Raw genomic sequence first — 13,702 nt, 5'->3', positions numbered from 1 at the left:
CTACTGAACCGATTGGCATGATTCTTTGTTTCCTACGAAGCTAACTAAATTGTCTAGGAGTTGTGCCACTTTTATTTCGATCTATCAACTACAAATATTTTGACTTGGCCGACGAAGTCGAAAAATCGATGAAAAAACTATTTTTTTTGCAAATGGCCGCCATTTTGTTTCCTATGGTCCAAATAACGTCAGCGAGATTCAGCTCTGAAAGAATCTTACATACTTCGCTAACGTCAACTCAAATTTGATTTCAGACGAGCCGGCTGACCTGTGACATCCCGCGCGTGCAGGTCTACATCGAAATTTTGTTTCGTTCCGACGACACTTCCGCCTTTGCTCTTCGACATTTCCGGTCGAAAAAATTCCAGTTTGTAAAGGAAATATCAACAAAAAAATTGTTGACCAAATTTGACATTGATATCTATAACCGATATCAAACAACATGCTTTTTTCGGGACAAAGGTAGTAAACCTCCCCTTAAGGCGGTTTGCCGTTTGCCTCGGCGAGCGGTTCTAGGCGCTTCAGTCCGAAACCGCGCTGTTGCTGCGGTCGCAGGTTCGAATCCTGCTTTGGTCATGGATGTGTGAGATGTCCTTAGGTTAGTTTGGTTTAAGTAGTTCTAAGTCTAGGGGACTGAAGACCTCAGATGTTAAGTTCCATAGTGCTTACAGCCATTTCAACCAATCTACCACGCAAACATTGCGGTTACACTCGTCTGGTGAGATGCGTCCCTGGGGGTGAGGGGGGCTGTCCACTGGGGCCGAACCGCACTATATAACCCTGGGTTTGTTGTGGGACGGCGGTGGGTTGAGTGGACTGCTGTTGTGGAGTTGTGTATCACGAAAGGCTACCGCGGGGACGAAGCCCCTCCGTAGTTACATACATACATATAGGCCCTCTATCAAATGCATTAGAAAGAAACGGAATCAACAATAGAAGTTGCAAAATGGTTCAAATGGCTCTGAGCACTATGGGACTTAACATCTATCGTCAGCAGTCCCCTAGAACTTAGAGCTACTTAAACCTAACTAACCTAAGGACAGCACACAACACCCAGTCATCACGAGGCAGATAAAGTCCCTGACCTCGTCGGGAATCGAACTTGGGCGTGGGAAGCGAGAACGCTACCGCACGACCACGAGAAGCGGACTAAAAGTTGCACACACATAAATTACCGAATGACGTCTTCATTGGAAAGTCGCCCTTATATTATACGTGGTAAGGTACCTATTGGCTTGTCGCTTTCACAGTAGGTATTTGTTCACAGTGCACACAAGTCTGGAAGCGAATATTCTGGCATAGTCTTAAATATAACTTTCTTAAACTTTGCATGTGACTTTATTTATTTATTTTTTCGGTAAAAGTAAAGGTAGTTCAAGATATCTTTAGCGTATCTTCCTTGAGTTTTATCTGTATCCGCCACTGATTGTGACACACTCCAAATAAGCGGGACTGTTTTGGTATAAATGGTCATTTTTATCTACCTCATTTACATAAATAACAGGACGGAATGTAATTCAAGAAGTACCAATATCAAATGCCTATTAGGTCTATTACAAACGAAAAGTTTTATTTTGGGAAATAGTTTCACTTTTCAGTCGTATGCTCCAGTTTCTTAGACCGAGCGAGGTGGCGCAGTGGTTAGCACACTGGACTCGCATTCGGGAGGACGACGGTTCAATCCCGTATCCGGCCATCCTGATTTACGTTTTCCGTGATTTCCCTAAATCGTTTCAGGCAAATGCCGGGATGGTTCCTTTGAAAGGGCACGGACGATTTCCTTCCCAATCCTTCCCTAACCCGAGCTTGCGCTCCGTCTCTAATGACCTCGTTGTCGACGGGACGTTAAACACTAACCACCACCACCACCAGTTTCTTAAGCTTGAGATCTTAAAAAAAAAGTAGTAGTACTACGAATTTCTTATTTAAATTTGGAATCATCATATTCTTCCACATAATTTGTGATGTCCCCGTTTCTTCTCCGTGCACTTTCTAACAAACTATCTCGTTACACTAGTTCTCTAAATATTGCTGCCATTGTCAAAACTTATTCTCCAGTTAACTAGCCGGCCGCGGTGGCCGAGCAGTTCTAGGCGCTTCAGTCCGGAACTGCGCGGCTGCTACAGTCGCAGGTTCGAATCCTGCCTCGGGCATGGATGTGTGTGATGTCCTTAGGTTAAGTAGTTTTGAGTTCTAGGGGACTGATGACCACAGATGTTAAATCCCATATGAAACATTTGAATTTTTCGGTTAACTTCGCTAACACACCCCCGCTCCTCCCCCAAAAGTCACGGGCTCAGTTATCCCGCGTTTATTCTCCAGTTGGGCGTTATTACGTGTTTTGCGCGCTACTCCGAGAATAGAACTTACGCGGCTGCTAACCGGAGACTGTACAACTTGCTTTTAGTAGAGTAGCGATCTGGCAAAAAAAAAAAAAAAAAAAAAAAGTCAAAATTTCATTTTCTTGGATACATCGAAAAGATACTGTATAGTCTTTCTTCGTTGTTGTACCTGTTCGTCCTTCGTTTCCACTCTGGTACTCTGAATCTATGGATTTCGCTAATAATTATGACAACGCTTATCATTTGCGCCCCAATCAACCACATAAACAGAGATTGGCATTCGTCCATCCGGATTTATTCGGCTGAGTAAGGGGATTCCCCTTGCACAGACATCAAGTAAACTATACACGCATTCAAAAATCAACTTACGAATCATTCAGAAATCAACTTAGAATGTGTTCAAAAATGTGTAACTTCCCTCTTACTAATGGTCCAATCCTGCTTGCGATATAAAATATGACCGTGGATCGCGTGTATGCCTAATGGATTTTTTCTAAATGTGTAAGGCTATCTTTCCCGAAGAAGTAATACCAATAAGTAGGAGTTAAGTGTACAACTGACCCTTCTGATGGAAAGTCTACTAAAAATAAAAGTAATTAAACCAAACAGGGCTATAATTTGGAAAATGAAAGTTATTTTGTGCATTCACTCACGAACAACACTGGACAGAAAGGGGTACCACTGATCATGAATCCAAAAGTTACACTAATAAACGAAAAGGAAGTAATTAACAGTCGCCAGCCCACTAGGACAATTTACATCAAGAATCCTGTACAAGATGGATGGGAAAGAAGAACATGTATTATTAAACACTGATGTGGCAACTAAAGGTTGCCACGTTTTCTTTACACTAATTTTAAATGATTATGTAATGATAAAGAAAACTGAGAAGCAACAGTTACATTATGTATGGCATTAAATTTTGAAAAATATTTACATACAACTAAAAAAAAGTTATATATCGGTAGCAGGTACCATGCATCCTGCATTTTCGCTGTTACAATTGTTCGAAAACTAACAGGGATGCATTTCAAAATCGTATGAAGAATCGATAGACCAACATGAGTTGGATGCTAGGCACTTTGTTATTAAAGGTTTTTTTCTTCAACAACATGAATTTGCGCCTCCCCCCACCCCTGAAATTGCCGTCCGGGGCAGATATCCCGGTTTGCCCCCTTCCCTCCATACATCCGCGCTCGTTGGCCAAACACGCATCGGATTTTTCGACGGCAGAAAGCGATAAAACCATCGACACTTTTTTTTTTAGATTCACTATAACATCTTATTGTGGTTCCTAGGTGTTTTAAAACACGTATGTCAGTGGATTCGTCTGCCAGCAGATTAAATTTTTCGTTACCGATATCAACTCTCAATACTTCCTTGAAATGTGGACCCAACATTTCGCTCATTAGGCTTTAACATGTCGTTAGACGTAATTGTAAGTCTGTGGTAGATTTAGTCAGAAAATGTATTTTTACACAATTATCCCAGATATTCCACTATCAAAACCGAACAATGTTGAGCAATGAACAATGCAAATGAGGCTTCTGCGTTACTGGGAGGTATAATACTGTCAATTTTTATGATTGCAAGGTCTTCTGTGCCGATTTTACGTCAAGACTCATTTTATGCTTCTTGGTTCCAGTGCGTTTTCTTTTATATCCCTCAGTTTAGCATAAAATTCAGTTGGGAGTAGCGACACATACATTTAATATCAGTTCCAGCAATTGGCGTCAGCCGTCCTTGAAATTCAGGTTTATTCTCTCATTATTTTCTGTATTTCTGAGTGTAGCACTTTTTCTAGATTCCATTACACTTCACTGTATTCGCTCACCAAACACTATGTGATCAAAAGTATCCGGACACCTGGCTGAAAATGACTTAAAAGTTCGTGGCGCCCTCCATCGGTAAAGCTGAAATTCAGTATTGTGGTGGCCCACCCTTAGCCTTGATGACAGCTTCCACTCTCATTGGCATACGCCCAATCAGGTGCTGGAAGGTTTCTTGGGGAATGGCAACACATTTGTCACGGACTGCTGCACGAGGAAACGTATCGACGTCGGTCGGTGAGGCCTGGCACGAAGTCGGCGTTTCAAAACATCACAAAGGTGTCCTTTAGAATGCAGGTCAGGTCTCTGTGCAGGCCAGAGGGATGTTATTGTCGTATAACCACTCCGCCACAGGCCGTGCATTATGAACAGGTGCTCGATCGTATTGAAATATGCAATCGCCATCCCCGAATTGCTCTTCCACAATGGGAAGCAAGAAAGTGCTTAAGACATTAATGTAGGCCTGTGCTGTGATAGTACCACGCAAAACAACAAGGGGTGAAAGCCTAAAACACGACCACACCATAACACCACCGCCTCCGAATTTTACTGTTGGCACTACACACGCTAGCAGATGACGTTCACCGGGCACTCGCCATACCCACACGCCGCCATCGGATTGCCACATTGTATCTCGTGATTCGTCACTCCACACAACTTTTTCCCACTGTTCAATCGTCCAATGTTTACGCTCCTTACACCTAGTGAGGCGGCATTTGGCATTTACTGGCGTGATGTGTGGCTTATGAGCAGCCGCTCGACCATGAAATCCAAGTTTTCTCAGCCCTCGCCTAACCGTCATAGTACTTGCAGTGGGACCTGATGCAGTTTGGAATTCCTGTTTGAAGGTCTGGATAGATGTCTGCCTATTACACATTACGACGTTCTTCAACTGTCGGCGGTCTCTGTCAGTCAACAGACGAGGTCAGCCTGTACGATTTTGTGCTGTACGTGTCCCTTCACGTTTCCGCTTCACTATCACTTCGGAATCAGTGGATCTAGGGATGTTTAGAAGTGGGGAAATCTCGCGTATGAACATATGACACAAGAGACACCCAATCACCTGACCACTCCGTTCGAAGTCCATGAGTTCTGCGGAGCGTCCCATTCTGCTCTCTCACGATATCTAATGACTACTGAGGTCGCTGATGTGAACTACCTGGCAGTAGGTGGCAGCACAATGCACCTAATATGAAAAAAAGTTTTTTGGGGGGTGTATCCGAATACTTTTGATCACATAGTGTACATGATGAATATGCGCAAAAATACACTTGTGTCCAGCCATTAACAACGCCATCTTAAGCTTCCAGAACACTTCCCAAATGACACGGGACATCTAAATATTCCATGCTACCCCAACAATTCCGAAGTGGCACGAGAGAAATGCGAACTTCAGAGTGCCTTGCTCTAGATTTTTGAAGTATCAAACAGCTATTCTTGTAGACTTTGGTTAGCGTTTTCCAGTAGAACTGAGAGTTAGGGCATGTTTATTCCCAAGACAATTTGCATGTAATAGTTAAAGAAACGTAATTAGAAATGTTGCTAAATAAGTGTAGACGCTAAATAGTTTTAAAATGTCGCTTAATGTAGTGACGAAGTTGCTAACTTGGCATTGCTGGATATCATGTGCTGTGTATCTCCCACATGGCCATCCGTTGCCAACATAAACATTTTCATCAGCAGCTAAATTCTCACCACACCATATGTATGTGTGTGTGTGTGTGTGAACAGTTTAGGTTTGCTTAGGTCTTTTCTTAGCTCTTGCAGTGCGGCAGAGAGTATCTTGTTCCATCTACCACCTAATCACCTGACTACATGTCCCACCCACCCCCATTTCCTTTTTATTACGATCAAAATTAAATCTTGTGCAGTCTCTTACATGATCCATTTTTGCCTTTATATATCTCATCCCAGTACCTGTCAATATGAATCTCTCCATTGCTCTGTGAGTACCCCTCAGTTTTTGAGATTTTTGTGTTAAAGGTCCAGAATCACGGCTGTAAGTCAGAATTGATACTACACATAGACGATAATTTTCGTTTTCAGATACATCAAAAGCTTGGTTTTTGAAACACTTTAATTCATCAAAAGCACTTGGTGCCGTTTTCACTAAGGTCTTCAACTGCATTAAATATACAACTCACTAACTGGTTGTGTGACTTCATTTTAATTTGTATTTCATTTTCAGCGCTATTTCTAATTCTGCTCTGTTATGAGCTTCTATTTGTAATTTTAGTTTATCTGTACTAAAGACAAACAGTAGAATGTCATCAGATAAACGAATGTAGTGTGTTCCTTTATCACTTATTCCTTCGTAGATTACCCAGATTAAGAATCTGAACACTTTTTGTAGAGTTGCTGAGAATTGTTTTAGCAATATGGAATACCGTTTCCACACTTTAAATTCTGAATTTTTCATTTACTTGTTTCTCAAGAGCTGATAATATACACTCCTGGAAATGGAAAAAAGAACACATTGACACCGGTGTGTCAGACCCACTATACTTGCTCCGGACACTGCGAGAGGACTGTAAAAGCAATGATCATACGCACGGCACAGCGGACACACCAGGAACCGCGGTGTTGGCCGTCGAATGGCGCTAGCTGCGCAGCATTTGTGCACCGCCGCCGTCAGTGTCAGCCAGTTTGCCGTGGCATACGGAGCTCCATCGCAGTCTTTAACACTGGTAGCATGCCGCGACAGCGTGGACGTGAACCGTATGTGCAGTTGACGGACTTTGAGCGAGAGTGTATACTGGGCATGCGGGAGATCGGGTGGACGTACCGCCGAATTGCTCAACACGTGGGGCGTGAGGTCTCCACAGTACATCGATGTTGTCGCCAGTGGTCGGCGGAAGGTGCACGTGCCCGTCGACCTGGGACCGGACCGCAGCGACGCACGGATGCACGTCAAGACCGTAGGATCCTACGCAGTGCCGTAGGGGACCGCACCGCCACTTCCCAGCAAATTAGGGACACTGTTGCTCCTGGGGTATCGGCGAGGACCATTCGCAACCGTCTCCATGAAGCTGGGCTACGGTCCCGCACACCGTTAGGCCGTCTTCCGCTCACGCCCCAACATCGTGCAGCCCGCCTCCAGTGGTGTCGCGACAGGCGTGAATGGAGGGACGAATGGAGACGTGTCGTCTTCAGCGATGAGAGTCGCTTCTGCCTTGGTGCCAATGATGGTCGTATGCGTGTTTGGCGCCATGCAGGTGAGCGCCACAATCAGGACTGCATACGACCGAGGCACACAGGGCCAACACCCGGCATCATGGTGTGGGGAGCGATCTCTTACACTGGCCGTACACCTCTGGTGATCGTCGAGGGGACACTGAATAGTGCACGGTACATCCCAACCGTCATCGAACCCATCGTTCTACCATTCCTAGACCGGCAAGGGAACTTGCTGTTCCAACAGGACAATGCACGTCCGCATGTATCCCGTGTCACCCAACGTGCTCTAGAAGGTGTAAGTCAACTACCCTGGCCAGCAAGATCTCCGGATCTGTCCCCCATTGAGCATGTTTGGGACTGGATGAAGCGTCGTCTCACGCGGTCTGCACGTCCAGCACGAACGCTGGTCCAACTGAGGCGCCAGGTGGAAATGGCATGGCAAGCCGTTCCACAGGACTACATCCAGCACCTCTACGATCGTCTCCATGGGAGAATAGCAGCCTGCATTGCTGCGAAAGATGGATATACACTGTACTAGTGCCGACATTGTGCATGCTCTGTTGCCTGTGTCTATGTGCCTGTGGTTCTGTCAGTGTGATCATGTGATGTATCTGACCACAGGAATGTGTCAATAAAGTTTCCCTTTCCTGGGACAATGAATTCACGGTGTTCTTATTTCAATTTCCGGGAGTGTAGATGTTGAAGCGAAGTCAAATATTTTGTTTTACTTTATTTTTTTCAGAACTACGATGTGCTTCCTTACTTCATACCTCTAATTACTTTATACACTCAGTGTCATGATTTTTCATAAGATATGTGTATAATCATATTTCAGTTAGTTCAGTCACATTTCTTGAGCTACACAGGTCGTAAACGATGATTGTTTACATCACACCACAGTACTGTAGAGGAAGCCAAGCCGAACAATTTTATACGGGAAAGTACCTCGTTGTTGTTGTTGCTGTCCTCAGTCCTGAGACTGGTTTGATGCAGCTCTCCATGCTACTCTATCCTGTGCAAGCTTCTTCATCTCCCAGTACCTACTGCAACCTACATCCTTCTGAATCTGCTTAGTATACTCATCTCTCGGTCTCCCTCTACGATTTTTACCCTCCACGCTGCCCTCCAATGCTAAATATGCGATCCCTTGATGCCTCAAAACATGTCCTACCAACCGATCCCTTCTTCTAGTCAAGTCGTGCCACAAACTTCTCTTCTCCTCAATCGTATTCAATACCTCCTCATTAGTTACGTGATCTATCCACCTTATCTTCAGTATTCTTCTGTAGCACCACATTTCGAAAGCTTCTATTCTCTTCTTGTCCAAACTAGTTATCGTCCATGTTTCACTTCCATACATGGCTACACTCCAAACAAATACTTTCAGAAACGACTTCCTGATACATAAATCTATATTCGATGTTAACAAATTTCTCTTCTTCAGAAACGCTTTCCCTGCCATTGCCAGTCTACATTTTATATCCTCTCTACTTCGACCATCATCAGTTACTTTACTTCCTAAATAGCAAAACTCCTTTACTACTTTAAGTGTCTCATTTCCTAATCTAATTCCCTCAGCATCACCCGATTTAATTTGACTACATTCCATTGTCCTCGTTTTGTTTTATTGATGTTCATCTTATGTCCTCCTTTCAAAAACACTGGCCATTCCATTCAACTGCTCTTCCAAGTCCTTTGCCGTCTCTGACAGAATTACAATGTCATCGGCGAACCTCAGTGTTTTTACTTCGGCTCCATGAATTTTAATACCTACTCCAAATTTTTTTTTGTTTCCTTTACTGCTTGCTCAATATGCAGATTGAATAACATCGGGGAGAGGCTACAACCCTGTCTCACTCCTTTCCCAACCACTGCTTCCCTTCCATGCCCCTCGACTGATGACTGCCATCTGGTTTCTGTACAAATTATAAATAGCCTTTCGCTCCCTGTATTTTACCCCTGCCACCTTTAGAATTTGAAAGAGAGTATTCCAGTCAACATTGTCAAAAGCTTTCTCTAAGTCTACAAATGCTAGAAACGTAGGTTTGCCTTTTCTTAATCTTTCTTCTGATGGCAGCCCAGTTCTAAGCAAAGAAGGGAAGGCAGAAAGGTGGAAGGAGTATATAGAAGGTTTATACAAGGGCGATGTACTTGAGGACAATATTATGGAAATAGAAGAGGATGTAGATGAAGACGAAATGGGAGATACGATACTGCGTGAAGAGTTTGACAGAGCACTGAAAGACCTGAGTCGAAACAAGGCCCCCGGAGTAGACAACATTCCATTAGAACTACTGACGGCCTTGGGAGAGCCAGTCATGACAAAACTCTACCAGCTGGTGAGCAAGATGTATGAGACAGGCGAAATACCCTCAGACTTCAAGAAGAATATAATAATTCCAATCCCAAAGAAAGCAGGTGCTGACAGATGTGAAAATTACCGAACTATCAGTTTAATAAGCCACGGCTGCAAAATACTAACGCGAATTCTTTACAGACGAATGGAAAAACTGGTAGATGCAGACCTCGGGGAGGATCAGTTTGGATTCCGTCGAAATGTTGGAACACGTGAGGCAATACTGACCTTACGACTTATCTTAGAAGAAAGATTAAGAAAAGGCAAACCTACGTTTCTAGCATTTGTAGACTTAGAGAAAGCTTTTGACAATGTTGACTGGAATACTCTTTTTCAAATTCTAAAGGTGGCAGGGGTAAAATACAGGGAGCGAAAGGCTATTTATTATTTGTACAGAAACCAGATGGCAGTAATAAGAGTCGAGGGGCATGAAAGGGAAGCAGTGGTTGGGAAAGGAGTGAGACAGGGTTGTAGCCTCTCCCCGAAGTTATTCAATCTGTATATTGAGCAAGCAGTAAAGGAAACAAAAGAAAAATTTGGAGTAGGTATTAAAATTCATGGAGCCGAAGTAAAAACTTTAGGGTTCGCCGATGACATTGTAATTCTGTCAGAGACAGCAAAGGACTTGGAAGAGCAGTTGAACGGAATGGACAGTGTCTTGAAAGGAGGATATAAGATGAACATTAACAAAAGCAAAACGAGGATAATGGAATGTAGTCAAATTAAATCGGGTGATGCTGAGGGAATTAGATTAGGAAATGAGACACTTAAAGTAGTAAAGGAGTTTTGCTATTTAGGAAGTAAAATAACTGATGATGGTCGAAGTAGAGAGGATATAAAATGTAGACTGGCAATGGCAAGGAAAGCGTTTCTGAAGAAGAGAAATTTTTAACATCGAATATAGATTTATGTATCAGGAAGTCGTTTCTGAAAGTATTTGTTTGGAGTGTAGCCATGTATGGAAGTGAAACATGGACGATAACTAGTTTGGACAAGAAGAGAATAGAAGCTTTCGAAATGTGGTGCTACAGAAGAATACTGAAGATAAGGTGGATAGATCACATAACTAATGAGGAGGTATTGAATAGAATAGGGGAGAAGAGAAGTTTGTGGCACAACTTGACTAGAAGAAGGGATCGGTTGGTAGGACATGTTTTGAGGCATCAAGGGATCACAAATTTAGCATTGGAGGGCAGCGTGGAGGGTAAAAATCGTAGAGGGAGACCGAGAGATGAGTACACTAAGCAGATTCAGAAGGATGTAGGTTGCAGTAGGTACTGGGAGATGAAGCAGCTTGCACAGGATAGAGTAGCATGGAGAGCTGCATCAAACCAGTCTCAGGACTGAAGACAACAACAACAAAGATAAGTCGTAAGGTCAGTATTGCCTCACGTGTTCCAACATTTCGACGGAATCCAAACTGATCCTCCCCGAGGTCTGCATCTACCAGTTTTTCCATTCGTCTGTAAAGAATTCGCGTAAGTATTTTGCAGTTGTGACTTATTAAACTGATAGTTCGGTAATTTTCACATCTGTCAGCACCTGCTTTCTTTGGGATTGGAATTATTATATTCTTCTTGAAGTCTGAGGGTATTTCGCCTGTCTCATACATCTTGCTCACCAGATGGTAGAGTTTTGTCATGACTGGCTCTCCCAAGGTCGTCAGTAGTTCTAATGGAATGTTGTCTACTCGGGGGGCCTTGTTTCGACTCAGGTCTTTCAGTGCTCTGTCAAACTCTTTACGCAGTATCGAATCTCCCATTTCGTCTTCATCTACATCCTCTTCCATTTCCATAATATTGTCCTCAAGTACATCGCTCTTGTATAAAACTTCTATATACTCCTTCCACCTTTCTGCCTTCCTTCTTTGCTTAGAACTGGGTTGCCATCTGAGCTCTTGATATTCATACACGTGGTTCTCTTCTCTCCAAAGGTCTCTTTAATTTTCCTGTAGGCAGTATCTATCTTACCCCAAGTGAGATAAGCTTCTACATCCTTACATTTGTCCTCTAGCCATCCCTGCTTAGCCATTTTGCACTTCCTGTCGATCTCATTTTTGAGACGTTTGTATTCCTTTTTGCCTGCTTCATTTACTGCATTTTTATATTTTCTCCTTTCATCAATTAAATTCAATATTTCTTCTGTTACCCAAGGATTTCTAGCAGCCCTCGTCTTTTTACCTACTTTATCCTCTGCTGCCTTCACTACTTCATCCCTCAGGGCTACCCATTCTTCTTCTTCTGTATTTCTTTCCCCTATTCCTGTCAATTGTTCCCTTATGCTCTCCCTGAAACTCTATACAACCTCTGGTTCTTTCAGTTTATCCAGGTCCCATCTCCTTAATTTCCCACATTTTTGCAGTTTCTTCAGTTTTAATCTACAGGTCATAACCAATAGATTGTGGTCAGAGTACACATCTGCCCCTGGAAATGCCTTACAACTTAAAACCTGGTTCCTAAATCTCTGTCTTACCATTATATAATCATCTGATACCTTTTAGTATCTCCAAGGTTCTTCCATGTATACAACCTTCTTTTATGACTCTTAAACCAAGTGTTAGCTATGATTAAATTGTGCTCTGTGCAAAATTCTACTAGGCGGCTTCCTCTTTCATTTCTTAGCTCCAATCCATATTCACCTACTATGTTTCCTTCTCCCCCTTTTCCTACTACCGAATTCCAGTCACCCATTACTATTAAATTTTCGTCTCCCTTCACTATTTGAATAATTTCTTTTATTTCATCGTACATTTCCTCAATTTCTTCGTCATCTGCAGAGCTAGTTGGCATATAAACTTGTACTACTGTAGTAGGTGTGCGCTTTGTATCTATCTTGGCCACAATAATGCCTTCACTATGCTGTTTGTAGTAGCTTACCCGCATTCCTATTTTCCTATTCATTATTAAACCTACTCTTGGATTACCCCTATTTGATTTTGTGTTTATAACCCTGTAGTCACCTGACTAGAAGTCTTGTTCCTCCTGCCACCGAACTTCACTAATTCCCACTATATCTAACTTTAACCTATCCATTTCCCTTTTTAAATTTTCTAACCTACCTGCCCGATTAAGGGATCTGACATTCCACGCTCTGATCCGTAGAACGCCAGATTTCTTTCTCCTGATAACGGCATCCTCTTGAGTAGTCCCCACCTGGAGATCCGAATGGGGGCTATTTTACCTCCGGAATATTTTACCCAAGAGGACGCCATCATCATTTAATCATACAGTAAAGCTGCATGTCCTCGGGATAAATTACGGCTGTAGTTTCCACTTGCTTTCAGCCGTTCGCAGTACCAGCACAGCAAGGCCGTTTTGGTTAATGTTGCAAGGCCAGATTAGTCAATCATCCAGACTGTTGCCCCTGCAACTACTGAAAGGGTTGCTGCCCCTCTTCAGGAACCACACGTTTGTCTGGCCTCTCAACAGATACCCCTCCGTTGTGGTTGCACCTACGGTACGGCCATCTGTGTCGCTGAGGCACGCAAGCCTCCCCACAACGGCAAGGTCCATGGTTCATGGGGGGGGGGGGGGGGGGGGGGGGGGAAGTACCTTATGTTGTCTATAAAACCACCTAAGGTACACCGCACATGTGTTACTCGAAATTTTCATATTCTCTCGCTTTCTACGAGAAAACTATTAGCCCTAGAGAAAAAAGTTAATAGGTCCATTTCTGTAGGAAATGAAATTTAATTTAGCATTGGGAAACGTGTCTGGTGGAGGCCACGTTGTTAGTTACTCAAGAGCAACGTACGAAAGCAACCTTCAAACCAAACCTCCCCCCAACGCACTCATTAAGAAATTTAGTAAGTGCTCATGGCGCTCTCTCCTAGAAACTACAAAAATTTGGGACTACACTGATTATTTCCCATATCCCAAATTATTTGATCTTAATTGACCAGGCTACAACACCACAACCTTAGTCAGCTATTTCGTTAATATCATTATTGTAAACGTGACAGTTACGGCAATGAAAGAAAGATTGTTTTTGAAAACTTT

Source organism: Schistocerca gregaria, chromosome 1 (assembly GCF_023897955.1).
Source record: "Schistocerca gregaria isolate iqSchGreg1 chromosome 1, iqSchGreg1.2, whole genome shotgun sequence".
Lineage (NCBI taxonomy): Eukaryota > Metazoa > Arthropoda > Insecta > Orthoptera > Acrididae > Schistocerca > Schistocerca gregaria.
This window is presented reverse-complemented; position numbering follows the sequence as displayed.